The sequence below is a fragment of the Microtus pennsylvanicus genome, chromosome X (genome assembly GCF_037038515.1).
Source record: "Microtus pennsylvanicus isolate mMicPen1 chromosome X, mMicPen1.hap1, whole genome shotgun sequence".
Taxonomy (NCBI): domain Eukaryota; kingdom Metazoa; phylum Chordata; class Mammalia; order Rodentia; family Cricetidae; genus Microtus; species Microtus pennsylvanicus.
Genome location: NC_134601.1, coordinates 39616166 through 39636702, shown reverse-complemented (window position 1 = coordinate 39636702; position 20537 = coordinate 39616166). Strand labels below are relative to the sequence as shown.

At 42.5% G+C, this 20537-nt stretch overlaps 1 protein-coding gene across 5 annotated transcripts in view; it reads right to left on the bottom strand.

The window, feature by feature from the left end:
• Positions 1-15437, bottom strand: part of Amot (angiomotin) — a 61971-nt gene extending 46534 nt beyond the window's left edge. Inside the window, exons 1-3 of one of the 5 annotated variants that reach the window (XM_075957056.1) lie at positions 15006-15437; positions 7133-7199; positions 455-603 (exon numbers count right to left, since the gene is read on the bottom strand). The gene's annotated coding sequence lies outside the window, so the exon portion shown is untranslated. Of the gene's footprint in view, positions 1-454; positions 604-7132; positions 7200-13362; positions 13404-15005 lie in introns of all 5 variants that reach the window. The other 4 variants (XM_075957057.1, XM_075957059.1, XM_075957055.1 and 1 more) reach the window with 4 other exon arrangements.
• Positions 15438-20537: the final 5100 nt, after the last annotated feature.

The following is a 20537-nucleotide window of genomic DNA, read 5'->3' as shown; positions in this document are numbered from 1 at the left end:
CGTACACACATACACACTTGCAAACACACACTGAGAACTCAAGAACAACGGCAATGGGTTTTTGATCCTACTGCACGTACTGGCTTTGGGGGAGCCTAGGCAGTTTGGATGCTCACCTTACTAGACCTGGATGGAGGTGGTAGGTCCTTGGACTTCCCACAGGTCAGGGAACCCTGATTGCTCTTTGAGCTGATGAGGAAGGGGGACTTGATCGGGGGAGAGGGAGGGAAGTGGGAGGCGGTGGCGGGGAGGAGGCAGAAATCCTTTATAAATAAATAAATTTAATAAAAAAATTACACACACACACAAATACACACCCACCCACAGGCTCTCTCTCTCTCTCTCTCTCTCTCTCTCTCTCTCTCTCTCTCTCTCTCTCTCACACACACACACACACACTCACACACACACAAAGACATGTGCACGCACATATATGCACACCAACGGTTCATACCTATTTCTGCTTTCTTTTAGGCTTAAAGCCTTGACGAGAATAGGGAACTCTTGCTTATGGGCAGCTCCAGAAACCGCAGCAGCAGATTCCCTCTCCCCTAACACTCAGGTTCAGGGTAAGCTCCGGCAAGAGTCCAACCACAGGTCACTCTGAAATGTTCAGGAAGGGTAGGGAGGGAGAAATCAAAATGTCGTTTCTAAGTTGCCACCATGAGCCAGCAGTTAAACAAACTACTCCTTCCAAGGGAAAGTCTTGTCCCATGTTGCTTGGCTTTGAAATGAGTGGCTTTGAAATGAGAGCCCACTGTGCAGAAGGTGTGTGCGGGAGGTCATTCCAGTCTCCAAAGGGACAGAAAGACTAAGAAGTGACCCTGGAAAGAGCTGCTGTGTTCAAGTCTCCCAGCCTTAGAAAGCCATGCCTGTTGGAACCCTACATGGTGGTAAATACCCACAACCACTGTTACCTTGGGAAACAACATTCAGTTGGTGTCAGTAGCAGGATAGATTTGTGAATTTAACTAACTTACAACCAGAAGGGAAGGCAGACATTGTAAGTTAGATCCAGAGTCCGGAAAAAAAAAAAGACCACTGAATATCAAACTCCTGACTCTACTGCCACAGCCTCGGCCAGGCAGAAGAAAAACAAACTTCAGCCAAGTCATTTAATATTTATTGAAGATTGAGCATTCCAGACATTTGCCAGCCTCGTACTAGACACAATGAGTCATACAGAGACATACAAAACATAGTTCCTGCTCTCATTGAGCTTACAATCTGATTAACAGCCAATCACCCTTGCAAAAGGAGGAAAGCCGTACAGCCTATCGGGTTCAAAACACAACAGAACATGCCTCAGATTGCCCTCTCAGCACTTCCTCTGACCCAGGGTCTCAGCAAAAGGAGTCTACTCCATTTCATTTCCATTTGAGATCATCTTCATTGAGTTTCTGCTTTGAATCCTTCTAAACCTCCCTCCAAGTCCAACCAACGCTACTGTAAATCTGAAGAGTTTGTGTTTAGGTAAGGTTGTACATGAACCACATCCTGGCCTAGCCATGACTCATTCGTATCACTTTAAAGGAAGAAGAAACAAAAAAACAACAACAACAAAAAAAACCTTTTACTGCACACCAGAGGCTCTGTGAGAAGCGTGGCAATGCAGAAGAAACACATGAGCATCGTTGTATTTTGGGAGCTTTTCCAAAATTTTCAAGTTGAAAAAAAATCCACAAAACCACACAGTGATTAATTTAGCATTATTTCCTTGCAATGTTGCCAAAAATAAATGAGCAGATATGGAGTGAACAAACCCGGAAATTTGTCTTTCCATCTTGTTTTGGTCCAAAGTATAATCGTGATCAAAAGCAAAACTGCTCCCAATCTGCAAGGTAATTATTTGAGGGTGTCTCCCCTTCAGTGCAAGGCAGAGAAACAACTTTTAATTGGAGTCAAAGTGAGACTGGGAGTAGAACTCTGGTAAATAACCAGCATGCTCTTGTTGTCTTACTCTGAAGAAAACAAGTGTCTGCTTTTCAACCGAAACCAGAAAATGGCCCTAGGCTTTCAAAGAGGAGCCCCTGGAGGAAAGGCATCACAGGCTTTTCCTCCAGAACTACTGAGATTCTTCATGCTGATTTGAGACTGGCTTTCTCCTGCCTCCCTGATCTTCACTGGAGAAAACCTTACTTGGCCAAAATCTCTTCCCCCGCCCCCTTAATTTTGTTCAAGTTCCTCCACATCTTTCTCAGACCCCAAATCACTTTCTAATACCAACGAGACAACTGTGTTCTCCCACTTCCTTACCACATGGTTCTGGTTTCTGTTTTACAGGAAGGCAAGTCATCTCAGGAGAAAACAAACAAACAAACAAACAGAAATTATACAGAGTTCTCCCAAGCTTATGTCTCTTTTTTTGATAACCTTATGTCCATCAGCATGCTAAGGAAAAACATGACACTATTAACGAAAGAGAAGATTCCTTGTCTCATGCCGAAGAACCGAAATAGCAGGAACTACATAACCTTTAATTTGCCCACACTTTTAATCATGCCACTGCCAGGGATCTGACATCATCTTCAATCAATAAAATAACCTTGTTGCTCTTGAAGACACAGAGCACCTTTGAGGATAGTGGACCAGAAAAGAAAGGAAATGCCTAGCTCTGTTTTATAAAATGCAGTATAAATCTATATATCCAGCTCCTCTGTAACAACAAGGCAGCAAAATTCTTGCTCCACTTGGAGCCATGAACCTCTCCCCATATACCTGGAAGGTGAGCCAAACACATTAGTGAGAGCTCAGATGTTTCCCAAGCCAAGACCCAACAAAATCAACATTACAAGGTGGCCAGAACAAACCATATTTTTGCCCTTCAAATGAATTTTGCAATAAGCCTATTAGGTCTTCTTTCTAACCCTTCTTCTACTTCCTCCTTCCATTCTGCCCTTTACTATACAAACAAGGATGGAAAAACCTAGTCTAGAAAACCGGTTTCTCTGCCAAATTCGGATCAATCTACTTCATACTTTATTTCCAGAGAAGTGGAAAGCATCCAGGTCAAAATTTCTGTGACTATGTCTTTGTAAATAAAACATCACATGTACACAAACACACACACACACACACACACACACACACACACACACACACACACACACCCTTATTAAAAGCAAGAAGTCTGGGCTGGAGAGATGGCTCAGTGGTTATATTAACCTGAATGCTCTTCAAAAGGACTAGGGTTCAATACCCAGCACCCACACGGCAGCTCACAACTGCCTGTAGCACCAGCTCCATGGTATCGTACAACATCTCCTGGCCACCACAGACACTGCATGCACATCATACACAAATCTATCCAGGCCCAACACCCATTCAAATAAATAAACCTGACAACAACAGAGCCAGGAAGTCCCAGTAGATTCACTTGTGCTCTCTGGCTGGGCTGCTTAATGGCCTGATCTTTCATAGACACTATCTTTCCCAAGAAACTTTGCAAGCCAGAGCACACATTCAGCTCTGTGCATAGGATGTTATTGAGCTGAACAGGTAGTGGGATACAGTAGAAACCCTGCGGCCAAGGGTTCTATCATCTCACTTCTCAAGTTCAAATCCTGAATTAAGTTCTTTGTTAATTGACCTCATCCACGTTTCTTTACCTGCATAGGTAACAGTGGCATCACCTAGAAATTAGGATCAGTGGTGTACACGTAATAGAAGATTATGATCAAGATTAAGAGAAGTAGAGGTATTCCATGTAAAGTGGGAAGCATGGATCCTGACACTCCATAAAAGCTCGAAAAAGTTAACTATTGCTATAATTATTATACCAACTTAGCTTTTATTCTAGAATGCTTTAAAAATGTCATGAAAGTTGTTTGATTTAAAGTCCCTATTTGTATCTTAGTTACAGAGTTTCTTAAGCCATCAATGGTCAGAATTCTGATAACTCTTGGGAGATCACTTAATGCCCCACAGTCCTGTAACTCACAACCTGGATAGGCATTTGTTCCCACTTAGAAAATTCTCGTAAGGGGTTGGGCAGTGGTGCACATGCCTGTAATTCCAGCCTAGGGAGGTAGTTCTCTGAGTTCGAGGTCAGCCTGGTGTACAGAGTGAGTTCCAGGAAAGCCAGGGCTCCACAGAGAAACTCATCTTTCAAGCCCCCTCCCCAAAAAGTAATGTGTAAGGGAAGAGTGGGCATCAATTCTTTTCTATATCATTCATTGCCTAGACCACATTGGAAAATTACTGTAAGGCCTTGAAATTTTCAACCCTTACTGAGGAGCATGTGAGAAATCTGTTTCTAAAACATTAATTTATTTAAAACATATTATATTTTAATTACTTTATTTTTATTTATTTGTTTATTTATTTAGTGTGTGTGTGTGTGTGTGTGTGTGTGCACCAGTGTGTGGCCATGTTCACTATGCTGTGCATGTTCAGATCAGACGTCAACTTGCGGGAGGCAGTTGTCTCCTTTTACCATGCAGATCCTGGATATGGAAATCAAGTCTTCCCAGAGGCAGGTGCCCTAACCCCCTGAGTCATCGTGCCCAGGTCAGAATTGGTCATTTTTTTTATCCCACTTACACTTCCTTTTATATTGCTCTGAACTAACCCAAACATATTCATGGGCAACAAAATTATCACGCAGACAGTGGAGGGGTCAGGGAGACACACAGTAGTGGGGTGAATCCTGTTACCACCCATTTTTTTCTTCTGATATACATCATTTATAAAGGGGATTATTAGACCATGGTACCACATCTAGGCACTTAATGCCTCAAAAAGGTACAAGGGATCCATAAAAGCAGGACACACATAAAAGGAAGAAGGTTTAAGAATCTACCTAGATCCTTGCTGCCTTAACAATCTCTTCCCCACTATGGTATTGTTGTTTACACTTTATTTTTATAAATAACATAAATACAGTGTGCAAATAGTTATAATAAAGAAGATAAATCACTTAGAAATCCAGTACTTCAGCATTGTTAAAATTTGTAAAGACTCTATTTAGACCTGTGTAAAGCAATGGAAAACACCTGGTTTTGGTTATAGAGACAGGGTCTCACTGCGTAGCCCAGACCAACCTGGAACTATGTAGTCCATACTGACCTTAAACTCATGGCAATGATTCTGCTCAGTTTACCCAGTGCTGGGACTATGGGTTTGAGCCATTACAACCAGCACAAAGAAATATTAATATGCACAGAATATGGGATCCTACGTTTCATTTTATTATAAGCCATTTACCCATGTTTTGGCATAGACATCATAACAAATATTGTAATGGTCATGTAATATTCCAATGAATGAGTGTATCAAGATGCACTTACCCACTTTCCAATTAAGATAGTCAAATGACTCCCAATTTTGTGCTAGCCTAAATAATTTCATTAAAACATGTTTGTGATTTAACCTTTTGCTATATTTTAGAAAAACATTTTCTTAATTAAATTAATGAAATCTTAAATCCTAATATAATATTGTTTCTTAATGATACAACCCCACAAGTGAAAGGAATGGGTCAAGGAGCACAAATGTTTGTGAATAGCCATTTAAAAAAATAAATAAACGAACAAAAAAGTAGCAGAAAGCAAAGCCCCATGAAATCTTTCTTTCACTTAATAAAATGCTCTCCTGCCCCCGTTTCTCCACCAGGTCAGAGCAGGGCTCTGGGGACACTGGGAAGCTTAAGCCAAGAGAAGCAGTGGAGGACCTCAGTGCCTTTTGAAATGGCAGAGCGTGGAATGTGGGCTCCCCTAGGAATCTAGCTTGCATGCACTTGCCCCAAATTGCCACTTGGCCAAGAAGCTAATTAGTAAGAACATCAGATGGGTGAGAACAGGTTCATGGCCTGTAATGGCTTATATCATCTTTCATTTTTGCCCTTGGAACGATCTGACCGTCAGCTTGAAGACATTCAGTTCTAGTGACCCAGCTTGTTACTTTCTGAGAACAGAATTTGTTCGTTTTGAGAGACCAATCTTCGGTTTAACCTAATGGGCATGTTGCTATAAAAAACTGAATGTACATTAGCAAGGACCCTGTGCACATGCCTCTATTTGCAGCTTCAATCAGAGTAGCACTTTTAATGGTGACCAGGTTTAATATAATATGAAGAAATGCCACCTGTTTAAATGGTCAGTGTGTTATAGAAAGAGCACATATTTGACCATACAAAGTCACCCGGGTTTTAGGTTTTAGTTAGGGAAGGCAGCAGACCAGAGATACCCCTGGCTTTGCATGAGGCCAATTTCTTTTCTTTTTTTTCACTTCTTTTCCAGAACTCTCAGAAAAGTGGGTTCAGCCCCTCCTTCAAAGATTTTCACTAATCATGCTCCATTTCTTCACTGCCCTGAATTCTGCTCAGCATAGAAAACGAATTCTGTCCTCTTTCTGTTCCTATGGCCCTTGTATACAGCTGTTTTAGCACTAACCAACATTTAGCGAGCATTTACTATAGCTAAAAGTGTTTAGCTTTCGCTTGTACCAAGAAGACACTGGAAAAGAAAAAAAGCAACAAATATTTCGAGCCTAGTCATCAGGAAGTCCTGGGAAGGTAGGTCTAATCTAAAAACTTCTGTAGAACAGAGATCTGCAGAGAGCTGAGTCGAAGGCACCGAATTTGTGGAGCCACATGATTTCAGAGACATTCTGAAATATATCTTTGGAAGTCATTGGTATATGTGGAAGTGCTAAAGTTATAAGAGAGAGGGCTGGGCCACAAAATAGGAACAGAATTCACCAAGGCTGAAAGTATGATGGGCCCCCGAAGAAAATAAGCATTTGAGAAACTCCTACATTGTAAATGTTAAACAGATCCCTTTACTTGCTCTCAGGTCACCTCCTCTATATAATTTAAATCCAGAAGCTCTTGCTTCAGGATCTAAGTCTCCAATAGTAATTCAGAGACATAAAAGAAGGCAATTCTCCTCACTGGTACTTCTAAGAGTCCAGGCAGAAATCACAGGAAGCTGAGCCAGAAATGGAAGTGCAAGTTGGTAGAATACATAGGATGGGGTACACTCTTTCTATCCCAGTACCTAAAACACCAACTCATGTATTTAGTGTATGGAATATGGGAGTAAAGAGTGAATAAGACCTGCCCAAGGACTTTGATAGAAGCTACAACTGGAGAAAAAGTATGAAAGACATAGAATACTAACATCATTATTACCTTTAGTTTCTCAGCCCTGTCTCTAAGGAGTCAGTGGTTCTTCCACTTCGGTTAGCCTTCTCAGCAGCTGTGGGGGGAAGTAAAGACAGATGTGAGTAACTCCACTTTACAACTGGAGAAACACAAGTGCAGGGCACATAGCTAATGCTAACTCACTAGATCAAGGTTTCATTGTTGCTCCCCAATAGGGTCAGAATCAGAAACCAAATCTTGTGACTTCCTGCCTGCCCTATATTCAGGTAAAAGACAAACCCTCCCACAGACTTCTTGCCAGGTTTGGAAGAAGACAGTTTACAACAGAAATTGTTTAAATTAATTTTAGTTAAAACTAAAAGAAGCTCATTCAAAAAGCCAAATCCCCTGAGCACGCCAACAGTCTGTCTACATAAGTATGTTTCCCCTACACGAAAGTATTAAGACAGATCCCCAATAGCAGGAGGACGACTGGCTTCATCTAACTCTCACTGGTGCTATGCTGGCATAACTCGGAGCCCCCATTTTGCTGCAGACTCTGGATAGGAGCCCCATTTGCCTTCAGTCAGGTTTTTGTGTTGGAGTGGGGCTCAGGTGCTGGCTGCAGGTGTGGCATCCAGCAGGTGCATGGATAAGAGCCAGTGTTTCAAATCTTCATGCCAAAGAACCTGAGTCGCTCTCCAAAGACAGAGGCAGCCCCTCCTTCTGCTGCCAAGCTGCAAAAACCACGAACTTCTTTTGACTCTGTCGCTTTGTAGAACTGAATCTAGACCCTGCCTTCTCAAGGAAGGACTAGAGGAAGATCAGTTACGCCACATGTCAGAAAGCCTAAGTAACTGCCCCACTCAAAGAAACTAATGCAGGCATGGCCCACAAGGAAAAAGCATCAGGGACTAGGTATAAAGAATGATCATCTCCTACAAACTGTGGAGGGAAGGGAGGCTCAAAGTAGACCTTATATTTTATCCCTCTATAGGACATCTATTCTTTTGCACATGTCCCTGAAATCTCAGAAGCTAATATTTCTTTCCCTAAAAGAGGTGAAGCAAAATAAAAACTATTAGGAAGGCAGTGCTTATGGTTAGCCCCACCCTAACCCTTTCCCTTCATGTTCCCAAGAAATAAGTGCTTAGCCTGGTCACAGAAACAGCGGGGTCAGAAAATTTAGCACAGTGCCCCACACAATACTAATTGGCAGCTGCAGGCAAAAAAAGAATGCTCTAGGGGGTAAAGCAGGTCATCAATATTTTCTTAGCTCCGAAAACTGTTTGCTTTAGAAAACAATCTGCCTCTCTCAATCTCTCTCTCTCTCTCTCTCTCTCTCTCTCTCTCTCTCTCTCTCTCTCTCTCCTTTTGACATATGTATGTACTCAGGCAAACACACATATAGGCACACACACACACACAGGCGGGGATAGGTAGAAAAAGGTACAAGAAAATCATGGAAGAAAAGAAAACAGACTATAACCTTAATAAAATACTGTATTACGATCCACTGTATTTCCTCCGTTCATACAGAGAACTACCATCAGCAAGTTGTGGTTCAGAACTCATGATCCACAAAGTAAAACTGGATGCTAAATTAAAATGGGATCACTGTATAAACAGAGTAAAACAAAGATCTAAACAAAAAGCCCAAAGGTAACAGAGGAAATTCCATTTCTTTAGAATTGGCAATCAAAATGATTTTCCTCATCTGTGATTTTTTTTAAGCTTAAATTTGCTATCACATGAGGGGGAATGTCACTAATTCAATGCAAATAGGCGCCCCTGAAGACAGCTAAAATGAGTAAAGGATGCGCTAATTAGCTTCCTAACAGGGAAGGCTTTAATTGAACTTTTCTATAACAACCTTCATCAAAGTTTCCAGGGCAACTTCATAAAAGATGTCAAACCTGGCCCATATTTATATCACCTTAAAATAATTCTCAATACACAGAAACACAGAAAGCTGATTTCTCTTCAATGCTGTTAACACTCAGGCCACTACATTTTCTGATGTCAGCAATCCCCTTCCCACAAATATTCCAAGTATGCACCACCGTCATTCTCCTTTCAATTATGTGGTTTCTCTGCTCCTTTCTTGATTGAGTCCAGGCCTCTCGGATAATGAGAAGCATGTGCTGGGTAAAAAAAAAAATGCTCTTTAAAAAAATACACACATCAGTTTCCTCTGCATCATAAAATGGGGCGACAATCACTTGTCCTTATCAGAAATATCAAAATCTATGAGATATTATAAAAAGGGAAAAGATCATCATCAATGTGTAAAGGTGACCAATTATTGTAATCTGAAACAACACCAATAAATAAAAACGAGATACCCCCCAAATCCACCCTTTCTAGCTTGGCCACATTTATATTTAATGTTATCTTAATGTTGCCTTTGGGGGTATTTAAGTTCTGACATACACATGGAAATGAGCCACGAATTGTAGAGCAAGCATAAATATTCCATCATTAATAAAAACCAGCTGTGCCCAAAACACTACAACAGCTGGGTTTCAGTTACTGGCTATCACCAGTATTTGTCACAGGCAAATGTTACTCAAAACTTTCTCCCTTAAAACACAGACGCATTAAACTCTGCTTTACTTTAACAAGCTTGAAGGTGCTCTGAAGGATTCGCTGGCCACTAGGGTGCATTCCAACTGTCTGCTTCTCAAACAATTCTCCCCATCCCGACAGTCACTACTGTCCTTTGACTTTGCCGCAAACTATGAGAGAATAGGAAAAAATGTTGAATGTTTTTAAAAGGTTGAGAGGGTCAATAGCACAAATGTAGGGTCAATCTTAATTATGCTCAGAAAGGCAATAGGGCACCAAAGGGTTATAAGCGAGCAAAAGCTCATTAGACATGAACACCTGCTCAGGACCCTATAATAAGCCTGCTCTGCCATCATGCGAACACCTTTCATCCAATGACCTCAAAGCATATGCCCAATATGAAGCATGCCTAAACACCTCTGTGAAGTATTAATATCCTCCCTTCCCAGAAGGGTAACTGAAGCTTAGAGCAGCTAATTCAGCTCCCCTTGGTCACATGGCAAGTCAGAGAGGGGCTGGGCAGAGAATCCCAAATCCTGGCTTCAAGTCACACAGACTAATGAATGCCATTTCAGGCAGCCAGAGAAAGAGTGAAAGTGACTTCACAAATGTCAAGCAAATCAAGAGAGAGAGAGAGAGAGAGAGAGAGAGAGAGAGAGAGAGAGAGAGAGAGAGAGAGAGAGGTGATTGATTTGCATTAGGAACTATTACCAAATAAGCCAAACCCACCTGCATTTCTTTCCCCAGGAGCACAAAGGATAAAACACATGCCTGTACTTCACTTGGAAATTTGTACATGATACCGACTTTGATTCCAGTATTTATATTTTGGCTGAAGAAATTTCATTCAATTTGTGAAGAGCTATTAGTTTACCAGGAATGAGTCTATCAAAAATTAGATATCACATGCAGACTATATTTTATTAAGGAATAACTAAAGGTCCATGAACCTTAAGTTTTCACTATATACTAAAGGTCTCAAATTAAAGCACCCTCTGTGTGTGCACCACTTTACTGTAGCTATATGCTGTGTTCTTTATTGTCTACAAACTTTAGTTTTCTTGCTTTTTTTTCCCTCCAGTCTGACAAACATTATTTGTGAAGCTTTCAGACAAGCATATCTGGGCCTTCCTGCTCCCCTTTTCACATTCGGGTTCCTTCAGAGTCCACCTAAATTTATACTACATTGAGATATCATAATGAAGCAATTTAAAAATAATGTCCAATGATTTAGACAAGTAGACATCAGGTTCTAGTTTAGTTTTTTTTTTAAGTGGCAGAGCGTAAGTACAGGTCAGAAGAATAGCATTAATGGGTTTGCTGCATACACAAATGAGCCACTTTCTAAGTGTTTAGAGTTCACTTAAACCTATTTGTCCCTCCCGGAATTCTGGGAACAAAATGTGAGATTCTTCCCATGCACTCACTTTGGTTCTTACTCCATTACTCCATAGCAGTTTAGAAAGCTTTGTCTGTGACAAGTTCTTACTTAAGGGCAACATTACACACCCCTATGACCCAAACTATGGAAATTTCACATTAGTAGAGGAGCCAGGAAAAAAAATTAATGGGATTCTTGAAGTTTTGTATAGAGTCTTGGCTTTATTATTTGATACCACTAAACTATAAAGCCAGTTTCTATAGATACATTATTACAGACAGACACATCCCTAACCCACCCCACCCCCACATGCAGGATGAGTACAGGATTGTATAAGTTATAATGACTGTTGCACCTCATTCTGGTAGGCACAGCAAATTAGTGAAGCCTCAAAAGACAAGCTTGAACTTTCCAGAACTGATTGTCAATATCCCCCTGTCCAGTCCCCACAATTTACAGTGAAGGAAACCCTGCTAAAGCCTGGCTCCTCTCCTCAAAGGGCTCACCTGGAAAGGCTATCATAGAGTCTTATATTTAAAATGATACCAGTGGTCATTGTTTGCAAAAAAAACAAAAAACAAACCTATAACAAACAACTTTCTAGGTCCTTGGGCTAGTCAAATATAATAACTGGAAAGAAAAGATTTTACCTTAAGTGAGGTGGAGAGTCTCATCCTTGGATGTTAAAAATCTGCAAAGCTATATTTGTTCCAGAAAGTAATGCTAACTTCTTCCTACAAGCATGTGTGGGCTGAGTCTAATGTGGGCAGCATTATTACAAGCCAGAATGATATAGACAATTAACTCCATCCCATATAACAAAAGGCTTCAAAAGCCCAATAATAGCCTCATTTAGTTCAGGCAATAATCAAAACAGCAAATGCTAATGTAGTCCTTTATACAATAAATATGGTCCTGAGAAAGCCCAGTTATACTGAGGTGGTTTTTTATTATTATTATTTTAACCTATCAAGTCATAGTTTAAAGACACTTAATAGGAAAGTTAGTTCTGTTCAAGGAAGTCTGTGTAGATACTTTTAGAAAGCAAATGACCTTCTACTTCCTTTCATTTTCTTTCTTTCTCTTTCTTTCTTTCTTTCTTTCTTTCTTTCTTTCTTTCTTTCTTTCTTTCTTTCCTTCCTTCCTTCTTTGTTTCTTTCTTTCTCTTTCATTTTTGTTCAGATTGTGTGTGTTGTATGTGGAGAGGGAAACTTCCTTCGAAAGGGTCAGAAGCCCACCATGGAGGAGAGAAACGCAATGTCCCAGCCTGTTTAATGCCCCCTTAGTTCCTGCAACTAAATTCTAACCTTTGACTTGGGGGTGGGAACCTAGATTTTGGACCAAAGTCCACAAAAGGCAACAAGGAATGAAAAGTAATGCTAAAGACAACACATCATAATAAAACACCAACCAAAATTCCTGGGGACAGGAAATCAATAGCTCACAATTCTAAACAAATTGGTTCAGTCCCCAGCTAATTAACTTGTCACGCACATCTCTAAATCTACTGAATCCATGGGAGAAAGAGGTGATGTAATACGCTATTTGGAAACATTTCCCATCCTAAAAGGATAGATCCGACCACACACACCTCTCTCCACCGCTTTCAGTGGGTTTAAGCTGGGCTCAGTGAGTGCAAAGGACAATTTCTACCAGACAGTCCTGAAGAATAGACTGTTCTCATGCATTTCAAATGCTCAGTCTCCATGGAGGAGGCTACCTGGCCACAAGTATTTCCCAATCGGGAATATATCCTCTCCTCCTCCTCACTGGTGACACTCCCTCTGTCCCAAGCAAAACAAAACTGCAAACCCGAGAACTTGGTGGTGGGGTGTGATTTTCTGGGATAAAGGAAAGGAAATGTTAAGAGCGGAGCAGGAGGGTGTGAGAAACTCCTCTTTTCTCCAAATGGAAAATAAGCCTAAAAAACTGGATCAAAAGAAGAAGGGAGTTGGGGGGGGAGGGTTGCTTAATTACAAAGACACCCTTTTTAAAAAGTCCCAGGCCCTGGGAGAGAGCTCTTAGGAGAGGCCCAGAAGCAGATGTACCCACTTAGAATGCTGGCACTCAATGGGACCTCAAAGTCAAAGTATCTATCCCCTCTTCCTATTAGCATTCCGGAGTCTGCTTCATTCTATACAAATATAGAATGGAGAAAATCAACCTCAGAAAAGGCCTTAGTCATGCATTAGTCTAACAAGCCTTACTTCATAAATGAAAAATTATACTTTAAGGTTCATATCTCAGTGTCAACTACGAATTGCTAAAATCTCTTTCTAAACTATTTTTCATCCAGTAAAGGGATTTACGATGTCCATGTAAAACTTACTGTACATACAGGTGGAGTTACAGGTTTACTTTGCACCTAGGCTGTGAATTAGAAAGAAGAAAAAAAACTTTCAATTTTACAGAGACACAAGCTTTCCCAAAGAAAGAAGTAACTTAAAATGAAATATGATGTAGCGCCAGAAAGCGCCTGTAAATGACACCAGGCAAACCCGTACAGAATAGTTGGGACCTGAGTTAGCATCCGTAAATAGATGCGACTCCTCTACAACCACCTGGCTAGTAAAATGTCCCAGGCCAGTTTTAAAATTTTGTTTGGTCAGGCCAGCCTTTCCCTCCCAGCTGATCTGAAACACGATAGCCTTTAAAATTGTCACCATGTAACATGGTCACATCCCTTCTCTACCTTCCTAACGTCTCGCTCCTCCCCCTCCCACAGTTAAATTCAACCTAAGAAAATTAGTTTAAAATGGACGTAAATGGTTTGTTCCCTAAAGAATAAACAATAGATTGGGGACATCTCAGTAACAAGTCTTTCAACACAACCAGGGCTTGTGGCATTTGCCCAACTTAAGAGAGGTAGGAGATAGGTGACAATTTACCCCATGTCCAAAATGGCATTTCTGACTATTCTTAGCTACTGAATGAGGGGACTGAAAGGTCTGAGGAGGCTTCACAAAAGCTGGCCTGAGAAAGAACAGTTCACATGGCCAAACCCAAGAAAACTTACGTATCATTATCCTTTCGTCACTAAAGATTATGGTAATGAATTATGGGAGGAAAAGTTTATATTCATAGAAGTTTTAAACTGTCACCTGACATCTACTCTTCACGGAGGAAAGGGATAGTAACAGAAGGCTTTCTCGAATATTTTCCGTTCACCTTTCATTAATTTGTAGTCAGTCCCTTGCATCAAATGACTAGCATATTATTATTTACCAGTGGCAATTATCAGGGACTGCTAGCAGTCTATAAAGTCTGTCATTTCCCTCCTCCTTTACCTTCTGTTCATTTTTACCTATCTATGAAGATAGTCTTGCTATTGGTGAACTGAAGTACCATGGCCAAGACTCGGACTCCGTTTGCAAAACTATTTATCAAAATATTCTGATTTTATGAAGCAAATAACGGCAGTCTCCACCTCCCAAACCTCACCACCACCACCACCACAAACACGCGTGCGTGCAAAAGCGAGTAGTTGTGTGGCTCCTTACTTCCACGTTTGAAAACTTGAAGAATTCATGGCCTGGGGGTCAGGAAGGGTGAGCTCCCACCCCAAGCCAAAGCACTTAGAGGAAACTTATCTAGCTATCAGAGATAAGGACAAACCTTCAAGCAGGACTAAAGGTAGACCTCCGAATCTCTAACTTAGTTAAGGTCTTTAGTTCCTTAAGTGATCAATTCAGTAGGGACCTACAAGAACCCAGGGACGCAATAAGGAGCACCCGGGAGTAGTACCTTCCAGCATCTCCTCCTTCAAGTACGAGAGGAGTCCATACTTTTAAATTGTTTTAAACTTCATGCACACCTCGGAAAACTCAAGGGCAACAGCCAAGAAAGTGTAACATACAGGCGATCCCCACAGGAACATATAACAACCTACTCACAAATAAGGGCATGATTAAGTTCACAAGACCACAGACTACTGCCCCAGTTCCCCGCAAAAAGTAACGACGCTTCTCCTACCCCTAAAGGCAATGAAGACAAGGTGACGATTTTCTCCGCTGGCTCAAGTGGCTTCGGTCCCGGGCCAGAGGCCAGGGATGGGTAGGGACGAAGCCCCAGGTCCCGGCTACTCTCCACCTCGCTGCTCCCTCGGGTCTCTCCTTGGTGGCAGTGGACAGGCAGGCAGGATACCGGGCCGGAGGGTGGAGCAGCGGATAGTGGGAGGCGAGATAGGCTGGAGGTGGTGGGGGAAGGAGATGGGAACTAGAAAAGAGACGAAAGAGAACGGAGATGGAGGAGTAATTCAGGGGTCTACCAGCTAACGCAGCCAGAAAGCTCCTGGAAGGAAGGGGCGTGACTGCGATGAAGGCAGCTCCTGAGCAAAGGATGGGAGGTAGAAGAGGGGGAGGAACGGGTGGCTTTTCTTCTGGCGGTGAGCGGCTAGGACCGCCCAAAAGGAGGGGGGTGGCAGATGAAATGGGCAGGGCCGAGGGCGGGGCCAGCAGGGCGAGAGGCGGGAGGGAAGCCCGCAGGACACTGGCGGGCAAAGGGGAGGAGGCGGCGCCCCAGGAGGAGAGGCGGCCTTTGGGCGGGGAACTTTTAAACAATTGATCCGCTGCGTTCAGGAGTCTAGGAGAGAGCTGAGATAACTCGCTGGCTCTCTTCCTCTCACGCGCTTGACTAGACTTGGTGGCGGTAGTGCGGACAGTGTTTGCAGGAATTAAAGTGGGAGAAAGAAAGGAACGGGGTTTGTTTTGTTGTGTTGTTTTTCCAAAGACTTTAATAATCCACGGCGACAGTGCAGCAAAGTAGCGTGGGAGAGTCAGCGCAGCTCCCTGCCCCCTCGTGGGCGGAAGAAAAATCGTAGAAAAACAGAAAAAGCAGCACGGAGGCAAAGCCAGCTTCACAAATCCAGGAAGGAGCAGCTCTCCTTCGTCACCCCCCCTCCCCCGGGCGCCCGCCCAGCCACTCTCTGGTTTCCTTTGACCAACTGGCAACCCACTCAAGGCAAAGTCCGCAAGATCCCCCTCTTTTTTTCCATTACCCCACCCCCAGCTTCAACCTTCCTACACCTTCCCTGCCTCCTGCCCCAAACCTCGACCCGGGTCCTTGCCCACTCCTAGAGTCTGGCCACTAGGGCACAAGGAAATGGGCAGGGCTGAGAGGAAGCTCCACCTCTTGGGAGTGCTTGCTTGGCAGAGCGGGCCCTGAGTAGGTTCCACCCACCATTCTTTTGCATCTATTCATTGGCCAGTCACGCCTGCTGTTGAGCTGTGATTGGTTCTTGCAGTCGCCAATCACATACTTTGATCCCACCCGCCCTCAAAATTAATAAAACTAAACAAGTGACTATTGTCTAGCTCTCTGTGCTCCCCAAGCCTCTGCTGAGAATAGGTAGACGAGACGGTTGACTTCTTAGTCTCCTGCGACAGTGTGTTTGCCAACTGGGATATAACGTTATATTTAAAGCACTGTCTGACTCTCCGCGAATAGGTAATTGTTCCCTCTTAATCCATTAAACTTGAAAAGGGAAAGGACATGAAGTGTCAATGTGGTGCTCACATTCTCTGGCTGCGAAAAATTCATACTGCTCAAGTACACAGAGAGTTGAGTACAACAGCCTCGCGAGGCACGGGATGAGGGGTTGAAATCTACAATGTGACAGCGGAGTAAAAAGAAAAGAAAAGAAAAGAAAAGAAAAGAAAAGAAAAGAAAACACAAAGAAGCAGTAAAGGGATAGCAAAACAACAAGGAAGTCGAACCAAAGAAAGAATTCCTTCTGGGCTCTCGCCCATATTACCAAGCTGCGGGACTTTTAGAGGAGTTAAACGTCCTCATCTGTACGAAAATGCTGTAAGGCATGAACTGGGCTTGTAGTGCTACAGATGCGAAAATAAAATGAAATGTATCTTAAAAACTCTATAAATCAGTCCACACTTATACGATACACATGGTGGGGACTCTGGCTCATCTGTTTTAAGCATTTATATCCAGGCTTGTGTAAGTTCTGTGGTTTTATTTTGAAAAGCCTCCTCTTTTCCTATAATTTTGAGGGTGGATATGAAGTTGGCTCCCTGCAGTTAGAATAATAAATTACCCCTCTTCTAACCAGAGTGGGTGAGATTGCTTTTGCAAACAGTTTTGCAGTTTCGCCACGACCTAAAGCTGTTGCGGTGCTGATGCTGAAAGAGGAAATCATGCTGTGGATCACCAAAGTGAACTTGAACAAACAGATATGAGCAAAGATTTTCCCTGGAAACCACCATTCTCTGTAGATCTCTACTTCTTAGAAAACCTTTGAGTTGGAAACAAGTAAAAGTATAAAGGCTCCCATCCATTCAGAGCTGTTAGAAGGAAGCCATGCCATGAAAGTGGGCCATCCAATTCCAGCCTACCCAACGGGAGCCTTGGGTGGTGCCATGCATCAAGGCAACCCAAAAAAGGTATGCACAAAACAAAACACTGTTTCATGAATACTAGGGTCTCCAAACAATGGGGATATGAAAGGTAGCAGGTGAGAGGCTGCTGCAGAGACTACAGAGCATACAGCAGGTTCTCCTAGTAGCTGCTGATTCGGAGGCTGGCGCAGGGCAAAATGGACTCTGAGTAGGATTCGCTCTAGGTGTGAAAATAGGTTACTTGGGTGATTTTTTTTCCTTTGGAGAAAGTTACTTTTTTTGAGTGTTTAAAATGCAGAAGCATCTAGTTTATGAGGCAGAGTTGTTCTGTATTTAGAAACACGGACCCGGAACTAAAAGTGATGTGACCATCCTGAGGGATTGCGGCTGATCGTAACCACAAAAGGAAGCTTGGTAGCTCAACGATCCTGCTAAAATGGAAAAAGTAAAATATGCACATGGGAAGATGAAAGTAAGGCAAGAAGGAACGCGTCCAAGTGATGAATTTTTTTGCTTTCTTATAGGTAGTAACTCACACCAACCTTGGGTTTGTTGATTCAATGACATATCTTAAATGTCCTTCCTTTCATATCAGGACAACTACCTTACCCTCTACTTTGTTCTTAACTGAGCAAAAACCCTCTCACTCACTTTCTTACCAAGGGGCCACTTTCCAATCTTGTGTCACCACAGAAAACTAAATTGCAGTAGCAAAAGCCTGGGGACTCAGTGTGACATGCTTGCTCCTGCTATTGACACTACTGACATTGCCGTCTAAAACACTTCCAAAATGTCTTTCTCACTGCTTTCAGAGCCTAGAAGTGTAAACCTTGGATATGACTCGCCAACAATTTGAAATTTTAATGGTGAAGCAGGCGACATGTGAGTCATTTGTGACTTAGCCGGGGGCAAAAACAGCAGGTTTTTAGGTAAACTCTGTTTTTCCCTGGGGTCTTCCAAGTGTCTTAAGGTCTTGGGTGGTTCCTCCTCTCCCGCCACGTAAGACTTCCTCTGTATTTTTACCCTGAAAACCTTTCAGTTTGTTTAAAGTGAGTTTGAATTTATAAAGCTCTGCCTTGCCTGCTCTACTTAAAAGGGAAGGAGAGGGCAACATCAACAAACATAGACTGAAGTGCTGTTATGGACGGGACTAAAAAAACAAAAAGGTATGAGACTTGACTCCTGCCTTCTAACACATAGACATGAGAAGACAACTAGCAAGTGTCTGCTAAGTGCTACATGAGCGGTATTGATGGTAAAGCTGTAGACGTTAAGAGCTGGGAGTGAGAACTACATTTCAGAGAGTGAGTTTACACAGCAGACTATGCCACACACATTTAACTAATCCCTACAGCATCCCCATGTCTTCCAGACTTGCCTATAAAACATGGAAAGCCCTCTGGGGGATACCAAGAGAATTAGCCACTAGCCATCAAACACCTGTGTAAAGACACTGGGTAACTGCAGTACTACACATTAAGAAGCAATTTACTATATGGGGGGAAAAACAAGGATGTTTTCATCTGCGAACTAAAGATTCTTCATTCCGTGCTATGTACCCTGTTTGACCCTTTTCATAATATGAAATTTCTCTTTTAGTGTAGAAAGTCTGTGCTGAAAAAAAAATTGTCCATCAAAAATAAATATCACCCTTGGAGATCCTGCGAGGAATAAAGGTAAGCAGCCACAGCAAGGGCCGATTGTGCTTCTGCTTGTATGAGGGAGCCGCAAGATGCAGATTCTTAGGGAAAACAAATGTGCCTGAGAAAAGCGTGCTTCGTAGGAAGGGTTTCCATTCCGAAGCATGGAGAAGTTTGGAAATAGACAGTGGTGATGCTTACACAATGTTTTAATTTCACACATCCTTAAAATCAATGCAATGATGTACAGTACGAAGACTAGATTTTTCATGTAAAGAGGGCAGCTGGAGCCCTACCATAGGCCACCAAGGCCCATCTTGCCAGGACATCTATCTCTTCAAGAGACATTGAAGTCATATGTACCTCATAAAATATTTTGTTTTTAAATTTTTGTCAACTAATGAACGTCTTAATAAAAAGTCTGTCTTTCACATCTAAAATTTTGTCTTACCTACAGGACAAGCAGAAAGTAGAGGGAGGTGCATTCTTCGATGCCTGCCATATTCTTGAAAGACCATAAAACCACACAGTCTTTTGCACTGAATGACTTCTCCACCCACGGAGTAGCTGCGAGTGTGAAATGAGCACATCTTCCTCTAATTGCCTTGTGAACAACTAAATCATTGAAATGTGTTTAGGAACACAAGCAGAAGCAACACATATTCTACGACAAATAAATCCTACACATTTATGTCGTTACCTACGGTTCTGCCCCCTTTCCCCCCTCAACCTCCGGAAAACAGCCTTAGATTAGAAACTTGCTGAAAATCTGCCTTTTCTAGGGCAGCCCCGGAAAGCTTAGGCTCCACTTGATTTCTGAATACCCAAACCCTGAACACGAAGATGCCAACTGGCCAGAAGAGAGAAGCCTTGTCTGAACAGGACAGGAACCAAAGGGCACATGTGCGTGCGCGCACACGCGCGCGCGCGCGCGCGCACACACACACACACACACACACACACACACACACACACACACACTAATCCAGACACAGGAAGTTTGAAGCCTGATCCATGTGTGGAAAACAGCAATGTGGGAATTCAGGAAACAACACCAGAACTCTGCTCCAGGGCCAAGACCTGCTCGGTACTGGAGAGCCAAGTTACTCCTGGGGTACTTGTGAGCCTCAGGATTTTGGAATTAAATCAAATGTAGGGAAATAAAACTGCCTGCAAGTCTATTCCCCAAATACCTCCTCGGGTCCTGTTTGACTAACCTGGGTTCACCTTTTTATGATTTATGCAGGGCTTCACTTCATTTTAACTAAATACCATATCTCCCTCAGCAGTTTTAATTTCTGCAAAATCTAGGCAGACGATACCTCTAAGTAGGGTTTGTTTGTAAATTCCTAGGTTATGTGGACCAAGAGGGATATATGGAGTCTGAAGAACACACATTAAAACCTGTACTGTAAAAGGTGGTAGACTGCCCTGGGGGGAGTGGGGAGGGCGTATTATTGGAGTTAGTGATTAAAAAAATTCTCTGAGAGCCAGTCAGAAGGAAGTCAAACAGC